Below are 21,339 nucleotides of genomic sequence, written 5' to 3' on the forward strand. Positions count from 1 at the left end.
GTGTGAATGTGAGGAATTGGTGATCAAGCCAGTGCTTAGGATGTGGTCAAAGGGGTTTTGAAGAACTGAGGTGTGACATCTCTGAGAAGTGGTACTTCAGAGCTTCTCAGGGACTTTTGCAATTTCTTCCCTATCTTCTCAGTTGTACTGGGATTTGCTGGAAGGCCCCAGGCCTCTTACTCAGGGGAGCTATCCCCAGGTATCTAAACCGAGCAGAATCCTGACAAAAATGGCAAAGTTGTGAAGCAGTTTTAGCCCCTACTCTAATGATGACCCTAAGCAGACCCCTCTATTCTCCCATATAACTGAGGGCTGCCATTTTGCAGCTTAATAGATAGGAATAAATTCAAAAGCATGATATCCAAGCATGCTTGGGGTTATAGATAAGAAGCAATGTGTTCTATCATTATTTGACTTCTCAATACCGTTTCCCTCTTTTATCAGGCTAATTGGTTGCCTAATTTGTAGATGTCACAGAACGATTGCAAACTCGAGTACTTCTCGCTGTAGAAAGGATGATTTCTTTATTTGATATAATGAATGGCAGTTTTCTTACAAAAACCTCTCATTCCTTCTCATGTTCTTAATTGCTTATCCATTAATCTCTAGTTTTTGATATCTATAATACTACCAATAGATGGAATATAAGTGGAATTTTCTCTACCCTGCCAATCAGAGCTATACACCTTTCAATCAACAGATAGGATTAGCATTTATAATCATTACTCAATTGCAAGGTAATCCACATTTTTCTCTAACTACCCCGCCTTTTGATTATACCAGAGTTGCACATTCAAAAAGGAACGAGAGGTTGTTTCCCTCACTTGAAGTTATTACCACTGATGGACTATTATAAATATCTTTCACCAGAATGTTATTGCCAACCCCACCCCCAAAAAACCCTTCTAATAGTTATGCTTGTGCTGATTGTATTGGGTCATGCCAATGAGGACTTGTTATACAGGCTGACTATTATTTCTCTATGTAATGCTAATTCTTGTTGCAAGTTTGGTTGCATTGATCACTGTGAATAGCTAACTGAAGAGTGGCTTGGGAAACATTAACAAAAGAGCTTTAATTATTCTTCATTACTGGAGATGTTCATCTGGTAGCTAAGAATGTCTTTACAGCATTTGAAATGCAATACTCCTAAGAGTTGGGGAAGGTGAGATGTCTCAGGCCTGGCCTCTACTTTCCACAGTGGACAAACCTGTGTTGATACTCCTGAACTGTGGATTGGCCCACAACTCCCAATCTGGTGGCACACTTATTTGGATTTCGCAATGCAGCTTCGGTGCACAAAAGGGGCACACACAAAAATATAACTTTGCATTAAAAGTACATACAAAATTTAAAATTGGACTTCCCATATCTCCTTTCACAATTGTACACAACATGGCGTGGAATGGACCTGTGGCTGAGTGTAAGCAAAAGTGAAACCTCTCAGTCCATTTCTGAGATTACAGGGCCCAAACCTGAGACATAGGGGCAGCCCCTGGGGATGTCATTAAGCATGATACATGATACAATAACCACAGTTGCTGGGGCCATGTCTTCAAATAAAGAACATGAAGTCTAAGAAGTCAGCAAATACCACCCTGGTTGGAATCAAGACAGAAACCTTAGCTAAAGGGGCATTCCTAGGTCCAGCTGAAGTATGGGGACCTTCTCACCTGCTTAGGGAGCCTGGGTGGAGATGTGATGTTTTTAGATGGGGACACTCACAGTCAGGAGCCCAGACTGACGCCCCTGAAGGCTGCAATTCTAAACACACTTACCAAGGACTTTCTCTCTCTCAAGCCCTCCTGCAGCCATCTGCCAATCTCTGGAACTTCAAAGCAGCCCTGAAGGTGTGGCAACCCCATGCACTCTCTCAGTATTGGTGGTAATGTGGCTATAGCCAGGTTGCTCCAAGAAACATATGAGCTAAACCAGACCCAAAGAATTTGTGAGCTGCTGTGGAGAATCATAAAACCATGGACTTGGAAATGACACCCAGGGTTATCTAGTCTAGCCCCCTGCAATGCAGGAATCTCAACTAGATCATTCATGGCAGATGGCCATCCAACCTAGGCTTAGAAACCTACAATGAAGGAGAGTCCACCAACTTCCATCAGAGTCCGTCAAACAGCTGTTACCATCCAGAAAGTTCTTCTTGATGGTGAGTCGGAATTGCCTTTCTTTAGGGAAAAGGTACTTCCAACATTGTGTAAAATCTATAAATAAGTGTGCTGCGTGATATAAAATTGCTACTATCTTAATAACTGTAAGTAGTTAACTGTGAGGGATAAGAAGGCTACGTGTAAATGAAGCCCGATCATGACTTTGTAAATGAGCTTTGGCAGCTTGCTTACTGTCAACAAAACTAAAACTTTCACCAAGGAGACATTTATGGGCCTCGGAAGGTTTACAGTTAGGTTCAGAAGTTTATGTACCAGACATGAGAATAAAAAAAAGGTCAGGTTGTGGTAGGCCAGTCAGAGCATATTCTAATTGGCTCATAAATACAGGCCAATGGACTGGAGCTAACGAGTTATTAAAAGAGGGTTGTGGTTATAGTCTATAAGTCCTGAAGGGGGCCAGGATCACCTCAGGCAGAGAAGAGCCTGAGAGGGGAGGTGACTGCAGCAGAGCGTCTGAAGAAGAGCTGGGATAACTGGGATCTCCTTGTCAAGATATGACGGGAGAGGAAGACTCAGTTCTGCAACAGTTCTGCAAGGAAGCTGGGGAAGTCAAATGCCTGGCAGGCCACCCACAGAACGCCTTTGAAACGGGGTGAAGCACCCAGAGCGGCGCACATGCTGTGCACCCGGGGTGAGGCCATGGGGGCAGGGCGAGCATCCTGGGGGGCGCCGCCCACGGTGAGCATCCCAGGGAGTGAGACACCCATGGGGGGTGAAGTGAGCTGCCCATGGCGGGCTGCTTCCTGGGTGGGGGAGGGAGGGAGCTGCACTGCTTTGCGAGCAGCCTTCCTCCCTTCCCTTTTCCTTTTGACAGCTCAGGGGAGGCTCCCCCCTCCAGGAAGCAGCCTGGGAGTGGGGGACAATGGCCTGCTGCTCACCCGTGACTCCCAAGCTTCCCCCAAGCTGTCAAAACGAAGGGGGGAGGGGGAAGGCCGCCGACAATGTGGCATAGCTCCGCCCCTTCCCCCTACAGCTTGGAGTAGGCTTGGGAGTCGCGGGTGGGCAGCGTGCCGAATGTCACCCCCCTCGGTAATGTCACCCCCCTCGGTAATGTCACCACCCTCGGTAATGACACCCGGGGCAGAACGACCCCCCCTTCCTCCGCCCCTGGAAGCACCTGCCTCAGGCAGCAGAAGCGCAAGAAGCAGCGCATCACCTGTCCCACCTACTTCCATCGCTACCCTACAGCGGAGAAGTTGAGCTACAATGCCTTGCAAAGTGTCCCAGCCCCTGTTGAGTTCAAGAGATTGATGTTCCCACGCACAGCATTGCTGCTCGTCTTCCCTGCCCTGCGGGTGGGTGGGTAAAATTTCCATCTTCCATTGGTGATACACCCATGACGGAGTCCCATATAACCACTAAACCTTATTCTGTTGCTCTGACTTGTGTTCTGCCACTGGTAACACTACATTTTTGAAACGTTTCTCCTAGTTCTTCTAATGCATTTCACAGCTGGAAAATTTTCCCCCTTCAATCCCTGGGTGTCTCCAGGAAGGGGAGAGAGAAACCAGCAGCTTCTTAAGAGTCCATCCTCATGATTCTTCTATCATGAGGCTATGGCAGTAGTAGGAGCAACTTTGCCCGTTGGTATTCAGCTCTACAGATAAGTCATAATACACTGTTATTCTTTTTCCTCCTAGCATGATTAAAGCAGAAAGTTTCAATATGTTTTATGTTCCTGCAATTTTATTAGCCAGTGCTTAAAACGTCTACTTCCAGAGGACATGTGTAAAGGTCATGTGGTGAGCTGGCTTGATGGCTATCTTTATCACCTTGCCAGTGACTGCGCAGGCAGATTGGGGTCACTGCAGGCTGGGAAAAAAGGCTGAGCAGAAAATCTAAGTGAAGGAGGATTAGAAAACAATTTGTCTAGAAAATGACACTTCCAGAGAAAGAGTGAAGGAAGGCCCCTAGAAATACCGACTCACCTGAAAAGGTCCTGGTAGGTCCCTATGGGATAAATGGGGATTATAGTTTTTCAGGCTGAAGTCTATGCTAATTTTCCTTGTGTTAAATGATTAAAGCATGCCCTGTGAGGAGCTTATGCTAAACTCAAGTGCTCAGTGTCTCACTGGGGGAAGTAATTTGACAGTCTGAAGCCAAGTCTCCTGCAGGGAGTAATTTGCAGGGATGAACCAAATTCTCATAAAAAAAGAAGATGACTCAACTTGAGCCTGGTGAATTTGACCCACTCAGGATCTCACTGGTACTTGATACCCGAGGCAAATATCTTGACAAGGCAGGCCAAGCTGTTGCAGACGTTGGAAACCACCAAATGTGTGGTACACATGTGAGCCACAAAACAATAGGTCTACGCACGGGTTACTCACATGTAGAGCATAGCATGCTGAGTCAGAAGTAAAATTGTGCTTTTAACCCCTCCCTGACATCTTCTCTGCTTCTTTCAAGAACCATGCCTTGTGTGGAGTTTTCTGCAGAATCTCACACATTGTTGTTGTTGCTTTACACAAAAGCATGCACAATACTTGACTGTTGCAAGAAGCAGACACTATGTTTGGCAAGGGGCTAAAAGCTCTGCCCTCTTCCCAATTCAATATACATTTGCCCTACACATGAGTAATGTGCATCTAGGGTTAAGTGTCTAGCTAAAATGGTAAACAAGAACGTATGACATCTGTGTGAAGAAACAAATTCTATTCACTACTAGAATGTGGGGTTACTGCATTGCTAGTAGGCTCAAAGCAGACTAGGATTTTGTTCAGTCTGCATTTTTAGCTGAACCTACCTAATTCATACCTCCTGGACACACAGATTAGAACATGCCCCAAAATTCATATTTAAAATGTATACTTTAGTATAAAATATCATGCAAATAAATCTGTACCTTAGTGTAAAAAAAAAAAATTTGTAGAAAATGCATATAAAAACAATGCACATTTTAGTGTTGTTTTTTATTTTAAAAAACCCCGATCTGTCCTGTTTTCACAGATTTATGAATGAATGCACGGAAAACTGACACGGATCAGAAACAGACTGATCTCTCCATCCCTACAGCTAACAAAAGGATATTCCTCTTCATACAATGAATCATTCATGTAGTAAATTCCCTATTGCAAGGTATGGTGATGACAGCTCACTTTGGTCACTATTTCAAAAGAAGAGAGGAACTTGTGGAGTTTATGAATTAGCCATGACAGCTGAATAGAGCCTCTTATCAACAGGAAGGGTGGCAAATTTCAGGTCCAGTGACCAGGTGTGGCCCTCCAGGCTTCTCACCTGGCCCTTGGAATACTCTCCAGGCCATATAGCTCACTGGCCCTCTTTCATACCCTAAGTGTTTCTGCGTGGCAGGACTGTGTCCTTGAGAAGTGATCATGCCTCTAGCTTGTCTGGATGATGGGCAGAGAGGGTTGTGTTAATTTGTTCAGAAGCTTCCACTATACAAAGGTAAAAATTGCACCTGCTCCCCCTCCTATTTTTGCCTCTGGCTCCACCCATGTGTGCCTCAAACATTGGCCCTTTTATTTGTGGGCAAATAAAAATGGAGGGTGGTTCTTTTCATGCCTGTGAATAAGCTCTCCAGAAGAAGCCAGCTGACCACCACTGAAAACAAACAAAAGCAAAGAAACCAAGAATGGTGGGCAAGATTAACCTTTGGTCTGATGCCAACAAGAATCTTCTTTAAATTTGTGTTTGGTAGTAGTCATATTGTGCAATTTCAGCTGTAAACAATTTCTGCTGTATTACCAATTCAGAAGACAGAGATGAACCCAGTGCCAAAACGTGTCTTCAGCCTATCCATCATACTTTAGCAAAGTTGTTGTTGTTGCTGTTGTCTTTTTGGACACTCAGCTCATGCAATTAGGAATGCCTAGTTACTGCGGGGCATAAACAGCAAAACAGAGGACTAGTGAGAGTTTATAAAGGGGCTGAAAAGGGAGCCTAAGTAGATGGAGCAGGGTTACACATATTCTTTATCAAAATTCTCTAGGGCATATGGCCATGTTTGGACTATCATATCTGAGCTTATAAGCAGAAATATAAAATAAGCCTTAGGTACTTGCATACCACACCTTTGTTCTTCCCTTCGCACAAGACAGGAAACAAGTCACACTTAATACAAGGAAGGCTTCAGATAACTATAGTTTCCATTACATCTGAACAGCAAAAATGGGTTCAATGGCTTCCTGAAGAGACAAGATAGAAAACCATAGCATAAAGTAAGTTTAAATCTTACCTTGTTTGGGAGCTATTAACCACAGTTTCCTGATTTGTTTTCAGCAAACTACAGTTAACTTAAGACTTCCTGCCTTGTTTGTTTGGTTGCAGGAGAATGAGGCTTGATGGTATTGACTTAAAGGTAAAGGGAGCCCTGACCATTAAGTCCAGTCGCAGACGACTCTGGGGTTGCAGCGCTGATCTCTCTTTACTGGCTGAGGGAGTTGGCGTTTGTCTGCAGACAGCTTCCGGGTCATGTGGCCAGCATGACTTAAGCAGCTTTTGGCGAACTAGAGCAGCGCACGGAAACGTCGTTTACCTTCCCGCTGGAGCGGTACCTATTTATCTACTTGCACTTTGATGTGCTTTCGAACTGCTAGGTTGGCAGGAGCAGGGACCGAGCAACGGGAGCTCACCCCGTCGCGGGGATTTTAATTGCCGACCTTCCGATTGGCATGTTGACTTACTGAGTCCAAAAATGATCAGCTGAGTGTGAACATTGTCCTCTGACTTTGGCAACCAATGTGATATTGGGCAACCAATATGATAAAAGGGCGTGGAAACCAAGCCTTATGAGGAATGGTTAAGGGAGCTGGGGATGAGAGGAGACAGAGAGGAGATATCATACCCTCTTTAAATATATAAAGGGCTGTCACATGGAAGATGGAGGAAGCTTGTTTTCTCTTGCTCTGGAGGGTAGGACCCAAACCAAAGGATTCAAGTTAAAAGCAAGGAGATTCCTACTAAACATCGAGAAGGACTTTCTGACAGTAAAGAGCAGTTCAACAGTCGAACTGACTCCTTCAGAAGGTAATAGATTCTCCTTCTTTGGTGGTTTTCAAGCAGAGGTTGGGTGGCCATCTGTCATGGATGCTTTAGTTGAGATTCCTGCATTGCAGGGGGCTGGACTAGATGACCCTAAGGATCCCTTCCACCTCTACAGTTATATGATACTATGGCACACCTAGGATTTATTTTTTTTTTAAGAATCACAAATTTCAATTATAATGTTGTAACTTAAAAACAACAACAACCTATTATACAAATTCTGAAATTCATGAAACCCAAAATTTGGGGGGTTCTTATTGAACATCCAAAAATGAATTTTTATCCCAGAAGCCCTGGATGTCAATCCAAACCTCTTTTCTCTTCATAATTACTGAATCAATTTCCAAGTCCTTGCAAAATTCTGTCAACACACTATGTCGTTATTTATATGATAGCATGCAGATATAGACATAGATGAAGCATATGTAAACGTTTTTGCAATGTTGTTGCAGTGCTGCTGTTGTCTAAAGAAAAAAAAGTACAGGTAATTCAAGGCAATGTATGCTTTGCTTGATTTATTAAAAAAAAATAATTCTGAAGTTCTGCATTTCCTTTAAGATGTACTTTGTGGAGTAGCACACCCTGGGAGAAATTATTCAGAAATTGCACTAATGAGTGTCAAACTGCATTGCAAGGCAGTTTGAAAATTGTCCTATTAATTAATGGTGTAATTAAGCTTTTGTCATTGACATATCATATTTCTGACAGGAATAGATGGCCTATGCAAGCCTGCGCTAGGCAGCAATCCAGGCAGCTAGTGTGTATAATGGATGGCAGCAATTTAATGCAGGTTTACAGTGATGGGACCACCTGCATTGGGGGAGAGCTGGCAATAGCATACCAAGCAGTTCTCTCCACTGCATCTCGGCAAAATCGCCTTAGCTTAGATTGATGGAATCCTCCCTTGGATGACACATTAGCTCTTTGCCATTAAACCATAAAAAAAAAGTGTTTCTCGGTGCTTTTGTGACAAAAATGTCAATTAACTTCCAACTTTCATTTCCATTTAATTTCGTATTCCCTGACTCATTTGCATATTAATGTGAACGTGGTATAGAACAGTTCGATTAGAATACCTTGGTAAGGCTAATAGCATGTAATGCATACTTATTGGGTATAATAGTTAGAAAAACATGAAAGTTTCTGGGAAATTTATTACCATGGTAGTATCTTCACATGGGAAGGGTGGGGTGGGATAATATCAAGCCACTGACAACATGAGTAGGTGGCATATTCAAGAGGGCCGACTAAAAATAGAATGAGGGTAGAAGAGAAATTTCTAAGTGCAAATGAGTGCAATATAAACCATTTTATTCTGTTCCTCCCTTGGCAACAGATCTCTATTAATTCTAATATTAATAATTTATAGCCTAGTGCAGTTAACAAGAACTCAAGAATTTAATCTGGGGGAGAAAAGAGGAAGAATACGATGAGGAAAGAATTTAAGTGTAGGACAGATTTAGCTTCTTTGTGCCTACACAGGTCACATGCTCAGATTTGTTATTGCATGTCCAAGAATGCAAATCTTTGCTGTTTGTAACTGTTGAGAAATGTGATTCTTCTGCTGTCACTAACTAGCCTAAAATATAGGAAGAGCAAGGTAGTAAAGGCTAATGCAATATCAAAACAAGTACATACCCTGATTTAAATTTCTGAAGTTCCCCGCAGCTCAAAATGTGAACGAGATTTCATGGACGCTGTTTAGGAGTGTCCATTTAAGGAGACGAACTTCTTGACAGGTTATTTCCCTCAGCATCACCTGAGAAAAACCATACTAGCTTTACACAATGAATTACTAGCATTATAAATAGAGCTGAACTACCACCACCCACCCCCACCCCACCCCAAAAGAGCAGGTTTGGAAAGTTTGGCAAACTTCCCTTCTTTTCAGCAATTTGGGGGAGGGTCCTAAAAAAGGATTAGGGACGCGGGTGGCGCTGTGGATTAAACCACAGAGCCTAGGACTTGCTGATCAGAAGGTCGGCGGTTTGAATCCCCGTGATGGGGTGAGCTCCCGTTGCTCGGTCCCTGCTCCTGCCAGCCTAGCAGTTCAAAAGCACGCCAGCACAAGTTCACGCTCTGGCGGGAAGGTAAACGGCGTTTCCATGCGCTGCTCTGGTTCGCCAGAAGCGGCTTAGTCATGCTGGCCACATGACCCGGAAGCTGTACGCCGGCTCCCTCAGCCAGTAAAGCGAGATGAGTGCCGCAACCCCAGAGTCGGTCACGACTGGACCTAGTGGTCAGGGTTTCCTTTACTTTTACCTAAAAAAGGATAAAAAATATTCATGAGGGGTATAATCCAATGGATGCTCCCAGCCAGTTGCTACTGTGATGCAGTGAAACCATAGTGATGCAATGTGGCAAAATGGAAAATCTTGCTGATGCAGGACAATTGTTTCAGCATCATGGGTTTGTGTTTCCCTTCCTAGGCACCAATTAAAACTGAAGGCAGATGAATGGTTTTATTTGACTTCAGCAACACTGTCATGTATTCCTTCCCTGGTGCAGCTCCAACACTGTTCTTTGTTTCCAGAGCCCTTATTCTCCTCCAGTTGGTTCCTGCCATCCAGGGATCCTGCAGGGGATGTGGTGACATCAGAGCACCACATGGCCAATCAGATTTTGATACATAGCAGGGACACTGAAGTCAAATGAAACCCTTCTGTGGGTAGAAAAATGGGATTGCAAATGATACCAATGATAAAGAAGAGCATAGGGAGCAGGGGAACTGGGAATTTGCATTGATAACTAAATTAACACAGTACATTAGAACAAGGAAAAATAGATGAAGACAGAATGAATGTATAACAACCAAGATCTCCTTTATTGAATATTGTAAAAAACAAACAAACCCCACAAAAACATCCTGGTGCTTCCAAAAAATATTATATTTCTTAATGTTTGGAAGTTATTTCAGTCAGATTTTGATTTTTCAGAGATCATGGCTACTGTATATAATATTTTGAAAGCTAAATCTGTTTTAAAGCTATGGTTTTGTTTTGCAGCTCTTTTAATTTTATTGCCTTATGTATTTACATGTGATAAACCATGTTTCTTATATTATTTCACATTAGCAATGGTTAGTATCAGAGGTCTCTGTTTGCAGCATTTCATACCATTTTAATTTGCATATGCAATTATTTTTGTGATTAAATTTACAAATAAAATACCTCACAAACAAACAAAAGACTTGCACCTATTTGGCAGGCCAGCTTCATCTACTCAGAAAGGGCTACAATTCTTGTTCCAGCAAAAAGTAAGGTGTCTAGGTTGTGCCTACAGCAGTCCAGTCCAAAAGGGACTGGTTTCTGGAGCCCCAAAGTGAGATCTGAATTGATCTTTGTTTTTGGTAAGGTAAAGGTAAAGGGACCCCTGACCATTAGGTCCAGTCGTGAACGACTCTGAGGTTGTGGCACTCATCTCGCTTTATTGGCCGAGGGAGCTGGCATACAGCTTCCGGGTCATGTGGCCAGCATGACTAAGCCGCTTCTGGCGAACCAGAGCAGCACACGGAAACGCCGTTTACCTTCCCGCCGGAGCGGTACCTATTTATCTACTTGCACTTTGATGTGCTTTCGAACTGCTAGGTTGGCAGGAGCAGGGACCTAGCAACAGGAGCTCACCCCGTCGCGGGGATTCGAACCGCCAACCTTCTGATCGGCAAGCCCAAGGGTCTGTGGTTTAGACCACAGCACCACCCGCGTCCCTTGTTTTTGGTGCACAACCCCAATTACTACCATTGTTAAAGAATAGTAGGCAACATGTCAGCAAATTGTGGAAGTTCTCTTAGAGAATGCCGGCATCCAAAGATACGGCAATCCCAGATAGCCATGTACCAAGCTTACTGCTGGATTTAGGGTAGTGTGGGTGGTTCCCCCCACAGGGTGCCGAGCCAACGGGGCACAGAATAATAATAATAATAATAATAATAATAATAATAATAATAATCCTATATTTATATAAGTACAGTGGTACCTCAGGTTATATACGCTTCAGGTTACATACGCTTCAGGTTACAGACTCCGCTAACCCAGAAATAGTGCTTCAGGTTACATACACTTCAGGTTACAAACGCTTCAGGTTACAGACTCCGCTAACCCAGAAACAGTGCTTCAGGTTAAGAACTTTGCTTCAGGATGAGAACAGAAATCGTGCTCCCGCAGCGTGGCGGCAGCAGGAGGCCCCATTAGCTAAAGTGGTGCTTCAGGTTAAGAACAGTTTCAGGTTAAGAACAGACCTCCGGAACGAATTAAGTGCTTAACCCGAGGTACCACTGTACTTAATCGGATCCTCCTAATTGAGGGTCCGCGTTGCGCCCCATTCCTATCCGTGGGGTGGTGGTGGGGGATGAGCCCGAGCCAGGTGATGGCCCCATGGTCACAGCACAGCCGATTGGCCAATCAGAGAGTGGTGGTGTGATTGTGGGGGCATTTAAAAGATGGTGGCGCATCGTTGGGGCTTTCACCTGGCTTCGCGCCGCCAAACACCCGCCCACCCGCCCTCGTTTTTAGGTGTCTGCTCTGGACTTCTGTTGGTCGCCTGTTTTGGAACAGGGTCCGGGTAGGAATTTTTTCCATTTGGCAGACTGGCACTGGTCATTTGGTTTTCGCCTACCTCTTAGCAATCGTCACAACTTTGTAAGGTTTGGCGGTTAGACATTGGCTTTGTGAGGTGTGGGGGAGGGGAGGTGCGGCCATCACCTGCCCCTCCAGGTACAAGGGTATTCCGTTAAAGGAATCCGTAGGTCTGGATTTCATCCGAAGTCCACTTGGGGGGCTGGGGCCATCGACGGAGCTCCCTCTTTTGGTTGTTTACCCTTACAGACTTCCTGCATGGTGGGCTGGAGTCGGATATAGTTTTTGCCAATGTCTAAGCCAATACCAGTCACATTTCTGTAATCAATAAAGTTGTGGCCTAAATGTTGCCCATCAACCTTTAAACTAAAATACTGTGTCAATGCGTTTTTATTATTCTTGGGGGGGGGGGCGTGTGCTGCAGCCTTGATGCGCAACTGAGAATATCCATTAAAAAGCAAATGTTCCAAAAGGAATTATTGTGAAAATAAGAAATATTTAGAGGATAGGATGCCAGATTTTGACTGCAAGAGCTTTCTTGACCTCTCTGCCTGAAGCACGTCTCTGCCAGCCTCCTGATATGGCTGTCTGGTATCCCAGTAGCAGCAGAAATTCTACATTCCTTTCACCTTTTTTTATGTCTGGGATCTGAAATGAAAGATCAAGAGAGAAAGGGAGCCATCCTGGGACAGTCAGGTTGGTTGAGAGAAAGCTGACCAGAAGGAGATAAGCTGCGGTGATTTTTTGATATTTTTCTTTTGGAACACCCAGAAGGTGTTCGCATGCAGAGGTCATGTGGACCACACAACTTAGATACATTCCCAGTACTCATAATTTATGCTTTGGGGTGAAAGCATCAACTCAGGCATGTATACTACAGTACAGATTGATATTCTGTGTGTCTAGCATAATTATGCCTTGATCCCCTCTCGGACTCGTAACTCAAGAATGAAAATAAAATTGCCTGCTGCAGTGATAGCTTCCAGGATTTCTATCACAATAGCTGAAATAAATCTAAGTTACAATCTGCCATAGCCTTTACGCACCTGAGGGTCAGTGGGCAGCCAAGATACAAGAGTGTCCTGCAGTTACTGCCAAGTTTCAAAGGTGATCTCGGCCAAAGATCTGAAGACTTCATACTGACTGAATATGTTTCTAAGTGACTTGAGACACAGCATCTCGTTTGATGGCTTAGTGGATGTCCAATATATTTAAATTAAAATAGTGTTTCATTACATCGGATCAGACATGGAATTACTTTGCCATTAATTATAGGTAATCTGCACTTTTACATTAACTCCATTACCAGTAATAGACTTTTAATGTGGTACTTACATTGTGCTTAAAGGGTGAGCACTGATACTACTTGGAAATATCTAAAGGAGAGAATGAGAAGGGAGATTAGAGGGGAGAGGATAAGACATGGGGTGGGAAAGGAAAAGAAAGGAAAAGAAGGGGAGGGAAGAAAGATGGGCCATCAAAAGGCTAGAGGAGGTAATGATGAAGAAAGGAAAAGCAGCAGAAGAGAGCAAATTAAAGGACAAAACAGGATAGGGCACTGGTGTGATCATTAACATATTGAAAGCTTATTCAGTGCTAGAAGAAATAGGTCACAACTAGGATTAGATTCAAATAGCTAAAGGCCATTTCAAATATTACACAAGGCGAACCGATCTGTACCAAACAATTTGTGTATTTGCAATTATGCTTGTTACCACCACACTTTATACATTCAGGATACCTTTAAAATTGTAGCATTCTGGAAATACTGATATCAGCAGTTATGGATTTAGGGATCTGTTTATGGGGAATAAATATAACCATGGAACTCAGGGGGGAAGGAAGAATCACTGAATCCACAGTAGGCTTGGGAGTAGCCCATGTTGGTTCTTTCGCTACACTAGGAGGCAGGCCTCTAGAGACATCAAGGCCTGCCAGGACATTGTGGAGCAAACTGCAATCTCCATTAACAATCTGGACATCCAAAAAACAGTCTACAGTCTGAATTCTTGGAGGTGGACCAGATTAACTTTCCCGCATGCTGAAAAAAGTGCCACAAAACTTGGGGCCAGTTAAACAAGCTTTGATAAGGCGAACTGTTTGATTGAAATGTTCCTTGCTTTGTGTTTATTAAGGACTGGAAATTCATTTTGGACTTTTTGCATGAAAGAGAAAATGAACTAAGAGATGGAAAAGGGGCCCCACCCATTTGTCCTCTGGCACAGAGCTCCCTTTCATTTGTTCTCTTAATGACCTATCACCCAAGTGATTACCTGAACATTGGAAGCTAGTCTGGCTTAATTAGCTCTTAACACTTGCTGGGAACAAGGATTACATGCCTGGCACCCACAAACGCATAACAATACTATGTGTGCCAGCAATACTTCTACATTGGTCCTATGGCTTTAAAAACATTGTGTCTAGCATTCCTAAAGAGCTGCAGTAGATGAAAATATCACTCCTTTTTCTTTTGAGTTGCACAAAGTAAGAGCTCCAGCATGAAATAGAAAGAATTTCCGTGTGCCTTTGTTGGCAGTACAGAACTAGTGTCTGACATTATGTAACCTCATGCAAATATGGATCTATCTATATCTATATCATCTATATCTATATCTATATCTATATCTATCTATCATCTATCTATCTCTATCATCTATCATCTATCTATCTTCTATCTATCATCTATCATCTATCATCTATCATCTATCATCTATCATCTATCTATCTATCTATCTATCTATCTATCTATCTATCTATTATCTATCTCTATCTATCTATCTATCTATCTATGGATGAGGTTACATAATATATCACAGAAAAACTGTCAGAAGATAAGGAAGCAAATTGAAAATACATTGAAAATGCAGAAAAAACATGAAGGAGGGGTCCACGCAATCCAGCAAGAGAAAGTCACTGCATTTCTTTAAGAGTCTGCTTTAAACTATACAGTCCTGCCTCTATTGTTTAAGTTAAAACAGCTTGATGTGCTAAATGTAAAAAATAAATAGAAACACAGACTGTCGTTCCTGTTCAATTATATTTATGATGATGCTTTGGAATTTGACAAATTTACAGCAAAAAAATCTTGAGCTGTAAAGATTTGCACTTCCTCTAGCAGCATCTTGTTATTTAAAGGATTTGATATGCAAAATCTTAGATGCTGTATCCAGGCACACTTTACCATGTGTGAAAGACAATGGATTTTAAGGTTGTCTTTAATAATTTACCCAACTCTTCATTTCCTTTCCAGCATTTTCATCTCCAAAGTGTAGTGATAGCAGCACTAAGACTTTATTAGCTGGAAACCTATTTAAAAGGAGTCATACAAAACGCTATAAATGCATTTGCAAACTGGAATCTTTTCAGGAACCATTCATCAAGCTTTGTAGGCTATGCTAAAACAAATAGAAATAAAATTCTTCCCCCAAGACCGTCTAAATTCTGTATCAAGAAAAGCTAAATTTTGTCCCTTGTCTAAATGCCAATTGAACACATTTGTAAAATATATCTAATTCGCATAATTTATTCAGCAGTTTTTGTTGTTGTACATATTTTATCTGGATTGTTCATCATAGGAGAGCAAGGACCATGAAGCGCTCCCTGACCCAATCGACCCAATCAATTCAGCCACCCCTCTGGTTTTGGAAATTTCTGCAGGCATTGCTCATACAAATTTTCAGATATAATTTGATAGCCCCAAAGGTGAGAAATTTGCTATTTACTCTAGCTAGCTATCTGAGGTTCTCGGGAAAGTAACGTTTGTGCCCAACACCACATTCTGCATCTTTTCCATGCTTCTCCTGAAAGGCAGCATGTAGAGTAAGATGGAGAGAGGCCTGGTTATTGCCATGTTTTAAATTTGGGGGGTCAGTCTGGACGAAACCCTGGAACCGCTTCCATGCCTGCAATCCTGTATCTGTGAGGGTAGCCTGTATCAGAGGAAGCTTTCCAAACCAGCTCCTTTGTCGGGATAATGACTTTGGCTGGCTAGTTAAGTACCACAAATCAGCATATCCAGAAAAGTTGCCCTGTGCCATAGAAACAAATGGGTTCATCGGTTTACACATTCATTCAGTCAGATAGACAGTGGAGCTGACAGTGCAGATTCCACAGAGAACAACTTGAACACTCTCCACAGTTTCCACTGACAGCTGCTGCTGTCAGCAGATTTTGGTAGATAGTAAAAAGAAATGGAATCATTCAGGTAAGGACATTTTGGGAGAACTATAAACACCACCACCACTGTGGGCACTGCTATTTTAGATGTCTGAATCTCTGATTAGATTGTAGACCCATGGGACCCACAATGGTAGAACCCATAGTGTGAATTCTCCAGGAAGCAGCTTGTATGTTCTGTGGCTAGCGTGCCATTTCAGTCATGCTTGGAAAATTCGAAAGTGTCTCCTTCCACTCACAGGGGAATATGGCTGCAATTGGACAAATTCTCAAGGAAACACAATCCCCTCCTCACGTCTACTTTTTGCTATGGTGGGAATATGGATTAATAATTATGTGTGTTTTGGGGTTTTTTCCCCCTACAGAGCATTATAGGTTGCAGGAAGTATAGGCCTCTCCACCTCGTAATTTCAAGGCAGTCCAGAAGCCACATATGGTTGATCAAGAACATGGCATACAAGAAACATCATGGTTTGTTGGCAATCCATTACTTGGCCTGTTACAATATAGGGCAGGGAGGCCACAATATTCCTTTCCCCACCTTTCATGTTTAGAAAAAGGATTTCCATTCAGTTCCAAAATTCTTATTCTCATTCTTTTATGTGCTTATCTATTGACACAGGAGGCTGTTTCAGAGAAGATCTTATTTAGTGCTGTGCTTGCATCAGATTTGCAACAACATGAGCTTCAATTGCTCTATAAACCCCAGGAAAAATGCATTTCACAGTGCATACAGATTCCATCACCTTTCATTACTCACAGGCCAACTTTTCTTCTAGTTTAGTGTTCACCCAAGATGAACTAATAAAAAGCCTCAAAAACATTTCTAGGAAAATACAAGGTGTGCATGGGATGAAAGGCATTCTCTCAGAAAAAACTCTTCAGACCAAAGTCTGATTTTGACAGTCATCTCGTTCTTCTGTATGTTTCTAAAAGCTTTCACTAATAGGAAATTTGTGTCAGTTCAGTGAGGTCAATGAAATAGCACTGTATCTTGCAGTTACATTTGGAAAGAGAGGCTTAAGAGACCAGCTGGTGCTACAGAGGACTGCCACTAGCAAGAGATTCTTTGAAAGACCTGCTTACCTGGGCATTGTATGGACTAGAGCTTAGGGTCAATCGATGAAGCTGGTTAAAAAGAGCTTGACACATGACAAGAGATTGTAGCCATAGGTCAGTAGTAGAATACATGCTTTGCATACAAAAGGTCCCAAATTTAATCCCTGGCATCTCCAGACAAATCTGGAAAGGCCCTGTCTTAAAATCTGGAGACGGCTTGTCTACACTTCCGCTTGTCCTGTGTCTAGGAGGCATGTTTCTGGGCAGTTTTCTGCTTGACCTGTGCTTTCTAGGCATGGGTCCGAGCGGTTTTGCCTTTACCCTGCCACTTTACCCTGGAAAACCCGCTCTTTAGTGTTAAATCGGAACAAATGGCAATCTGCAGAAAACCCAATTCCCATTTGTTCCAATTCAGTGCTGAAGATTGGGTTTCCCTGGGGGGAAATGGTGGGCAAAGGGAGGTTTGGATAAGCCCACCGTGTAGACAATACTTAGATGGAACAATGACCTGCCTTAGTATATTGCAACTTTCTATTTTCCCAACTTAATCAGTTAGTGGAACTCCCTACTATAAGATTTAGTGAAGGCTTTGAATAGAAATTGAGGTCTATTTGCTGCGATATCTAAATAGAGAAGCAGAAACATGGTATCTTTTAGGGGTGTGCAATGGCTTTGCATGAACCCCAAACTGGAGCAGGGTACCTCTGGGAGATTTTTTGGCTTTTTTGAGATGGGGCCTATATGAGGCAACTTGAAGCAGTGATCCCCTAAAGTGCCTCAAAGCACCTCCAGGACTCAGACACAGACACCCCCCCCAAAAAAAAATTGCAGAGTAGTGTCTGCAAAGAAGTGATATTCTGCCTTTAAGCTTACCCCTTAAGGAAAAAGACCAGGGTGTGGTAAGAAGGGAGAGAAGAAGAAGCTTTGCAAAAGCAAAACTTCTGTCTCTACAATTAAGAATAACGCCAGGACCAGGAGCCTTAATGACTGACAGATCCAGCGTGTTATCAGAGATAATTACTTTACCAGGGCTCCAATCCCAGTGCTTTGGGGTAAAGATTTTGAGTAGAGATGGGGAAGATTTCAGTTTGAACCTCGCATTCTGTATCTGCCTGGACCACACTTGGATCATAACACAGACATGTGGATTAGACCGCATGTTTACAAAACTTTCCAAAGCATGGTTCACTCTAACTTACATTGCATTTTCATAAGCTGGTCCAAGGACTTCTCCAGTTCTTCATTTTTTGCAAGTAAGTAAGTAAGTTTATAGCTTTTTGCAGCAGCTAGGTAGTGTGACATACTCTGTGCTCATTGAAAACTGCAAATAAAATCGTCTGTAAGGCTACCCAGGATTTTGGAGTGTGTGTGTTAGGATGTTTGCCCCATAGCCATCTTTATATTCATATAATTATTCAGGAAAGGGATGGCAGTCGATACACTACCGTAATTGAAACTTCTGACAAAATTCATAACATGCCCCTGCATCTAGTCGCAGTTTTCAAGGAATGTGGCAATGGTGGTGCTTTCTAGTCGCTGCAAGCTGAGACATGGAAGCTGAGGCTGATGAGAACTGTAGTCTGAAACATCTGGAGGGCTCCAGGTTCCTGAAGGCTGTAGCAGGTCATTTCCATCGAAATTTGCACCAGTGTTTGAGGATCTAATAACTACCTTGCTTATGAAATGTCATGTCAGAGCATTAGTTGCAGAGATATTCACGCACACTCCCATAAACCCCAATTTCTACCTTTCCTGGTAGCAAAAGCTAATCTGTTTTTCCTTGTGCTACAAGTGGCCTCTGTACCAAATTTGGTTCAGATTTGTCATCTTGCTCCTGAGATATTGAGACTGCATCATACATACACTAAATTAATGATTTCTCTTCTGAGAAAGAACAAACGTGTAAGAATGCCAAACTCATTTATCCTCTTCAGAACAACATACCATTCAACCAGAAATCAATAGCCTACTTACAACATTTCGTGTGCATGGAATGGCATAACAGCCTTTGCAAACTTTCAGAAATGAACGTCGGATTAGGTGGGCTTTGGCAAGGTAATGCTGATGCCCTTGTGGCTACAGTGACCAGCACTTGTGTTGCAACCTGACGTAAGAAAAGAGACGCAGACAATGGGGTGAACCAAGGCCACTTTTTATTCATAATATCTGCAGGGGAGATTAGAAGAGCAGGAAGCTAAGGAAGATAAGTTCAGCTTTGGTTGAGCCACATGCTTCGCACTTCAAGCAGCTTGATAAGGCACAGCTCCCAAAACCTAGGCCTCACGTTATGGTAAGCAGGGAGGCTTTCTTCCCCACCCATCCCAAGTGCCAAAACTCCAGGCAGGTGCAGCAGGTGGGACGGAGGGTGAGTTGGGTAGGTATGAGAAAACAGCCAAAGGGACTTTCTGGGGATGTGCCTTTGCATACACAGTCTGTGTGTAGATGTGCATACACTAGGCAGTCCCAGACTCAGCACTGCATGACTTGAGGGGGGGGGGCAGACCTATGACACCTAGCTCACCTTCAGCTTAGAAAACAGTAGTTTTCCGCAAATCATTCCCCTGCCCCAAAATTTGGCTAGGAATTCACCTAGAAACAATCTCCTCTAAAATTAGTGGCTTGTGTGAGCATCCCTGTCTTGCTGTCTTACTGAAGTAGTTCTAAACTGGTTGTAGCTTTAAAAAGAAAACACTGTTTGAAATTTATCAGCGCCCCTTTTCACAATAGGGAAGTAAAACAGAAGGGCAATGAAACACAACACAAGGGATGAGGAGGAGCCAGGTAGACATTTATAACATAGACACACCTTGGATATCTATTGCCTCCCTTTGGGAGAAAAGGTGGGGTATCTAACAAACAAACAAACAAACAAACAAACAAACAAACAAACCAAGAAACCAAGTGCTATTGCTCCTCTGAAAACAAATGGTGCTTCATTTCTTACTTACTTACTTTTGTATTAGGTTGTGCTGGTCTGTTGCTTTCTACTGTCCATGTTCTCTTTCTTTATTGCATGTCATTTAACCCTGACTTCACTTCTGCTGCAGGGATCACTTTTCCTTTGGGTATGTTTTGAAAGAGAAGAGAAGAGAAGAGAAGAGAAGAGAAGAGAAGAGAAGAGAAGAGAAGAGAAGAGAGACCACGACCTAACAAATATTACTGAAGTCCTTTTAACAGTCCTATTGAAATTCCTACCCATATTTTGCCTCAGTGGGACCTTTCAAATTTGCTTTAAATTCCATTTTGGACTAGGCATATATTATATGAACATGGCTTCAAAAGAACATTTCATCTGCTGCTACTTACAAAAAATGGCAGGCTTGGCATCTATTCAAGTACTTATTACGAAGCTTCTGTGATATTAATAAATGCTGCCTGCTAAAATCACATTTTCCCTTTTAACTTTGGTGGGGTGGGGGAGGGAGTAGAGGACGACACACTTATACCTGCTCTGACTCATATAATAGCCAAGACCTCTGTAGAGCAGTCCAAACTACAGCATTTGCTACTTTTCAACACCTTCTCAGAAGGGAGTCAAATCAATCTCTTCGTTGCTGATATGGTAGGTCACCTTCAGCCTTTTAAAGTTACACACACACACAAATTGCAGATAGCTAATGTAGCTTCTGTTAATGCACACCTCTGTGGAAGATGCTCTCTTCAGGGTCCAAACACCTATCCAATTCTACCCCTGCCCTATCTCAGCAGCATATTAATTCTCAGTGCCTTCCTTCATGCATACATTGTAAAAACAACAACATGCTACTACTTTATAAGCAAAAAACACTCTTAAGCATGCTCAGTTTCACAAATTTGGCATGTCAGCTACTAACTCTCAGCCTAGCCTACTTCACGGAGCTGTTGTGAAAATAAAAGTGGGAAGGGAAAGACGGTGTACATTGCCTTCAGGACCTTAGAGGAAAATAAAGATACAAATACATAGCAGCAAGCAGCAGATATGTGCTGTTTCACAACTCTCAGCAAAATACATATACACACACAAAATGGTTCGCCAACATTCATCACTAAAGTTTCCCATGTGTTAAAGTGTGGTTTCCAGGAATTTTAACTTGCTGCAGCTATGAGGTGTTTAATTATTTTATTGTTGTATTTGTTGATTCATTCTGTATTTTATATTTTTTTTTTATGTTTACTGTATACTAATAAAGAACAGCTCAGTGATGACCAATGAACAGTAGTGGTTGTGAAGGGCATAGAAAATTGCTGAGGGGACTGCAAAGTCACCGTTTTGGCTCAGTAGGAAGGAAACCTCATTTATTTCAAGGATGTTACTTCTGAGTAAAACATAATGTTATGAGTTTGTGGGTGCCAGACCCCTC

The 21,339-nt window shown here is 42.6% G+C and overlaps 3 long non-coding RNA genes across 3 annotated transcripts in view; 2 read left to right on the top strand and 1 right to left on the bottom strand.

The window, feature by feature from the left end:
* LOC308475882 overlaps nucleotides 1–6,614 on the top strand; it is a 111,451-nt gene extending 104,837 nt beyond the window's left edge. The window contains exons 10-11 of the long non-coding RNA XR_013985475.1: nucleotides 5,133–6,364; nucleotides 6,474–6,614. This is a non-coding gene — a long non-coding RNA (uncharacterized lncRNA). The remainder of the gene's footprint in view (nucleotides 1–5,132; nucleotides 6,365–6,473) is intronic.
* Nucleotides 6,206–20,071, bottom strand: LOC308475934. Its single transcript, XR_013985556.1, has 5 exons — nucleotides 19,952–20,071; nucleotides 18,974–19,103; nucleotides 13,100–13,140; nucleotides 8,829–8,949; nucleotides 6,206–6,331 (listed from the first exon to the last, which is right to left on the bottom strand). It is a non-coding gene; the product is annotated as an uncharacterized lncRNA (long non-coding RNA).
* LOC308475936 lies at nucleotides 14,586–21,182 on the top strand. The gene is made up of 2 exons (XR_013985558.1): nucleotides 14,586–15,466; nucleotides 20,047–21,182. It is a non-coding gene; the product is annotated as an uncharacterized lncRNA (long non-coding RNA).
* The last annotated feature ends 157 nt before the right edge of the window (nucleotides 21,183–21,339 follow it).

The sequence above is a fragment of the Podarcis pityusensis genome (genome assembly GCF_964106645.2).
Source record: "Podarcis pityusensis genome assembly, chromosome: 4".
Classification (NCBI taxonomy): domain Eukaryota; kingdom Metazoa; phylum Chordata; class Lepidosauria; order Squamata; family Lacertidae; genus Podarcis; species Podarcis pityusensis.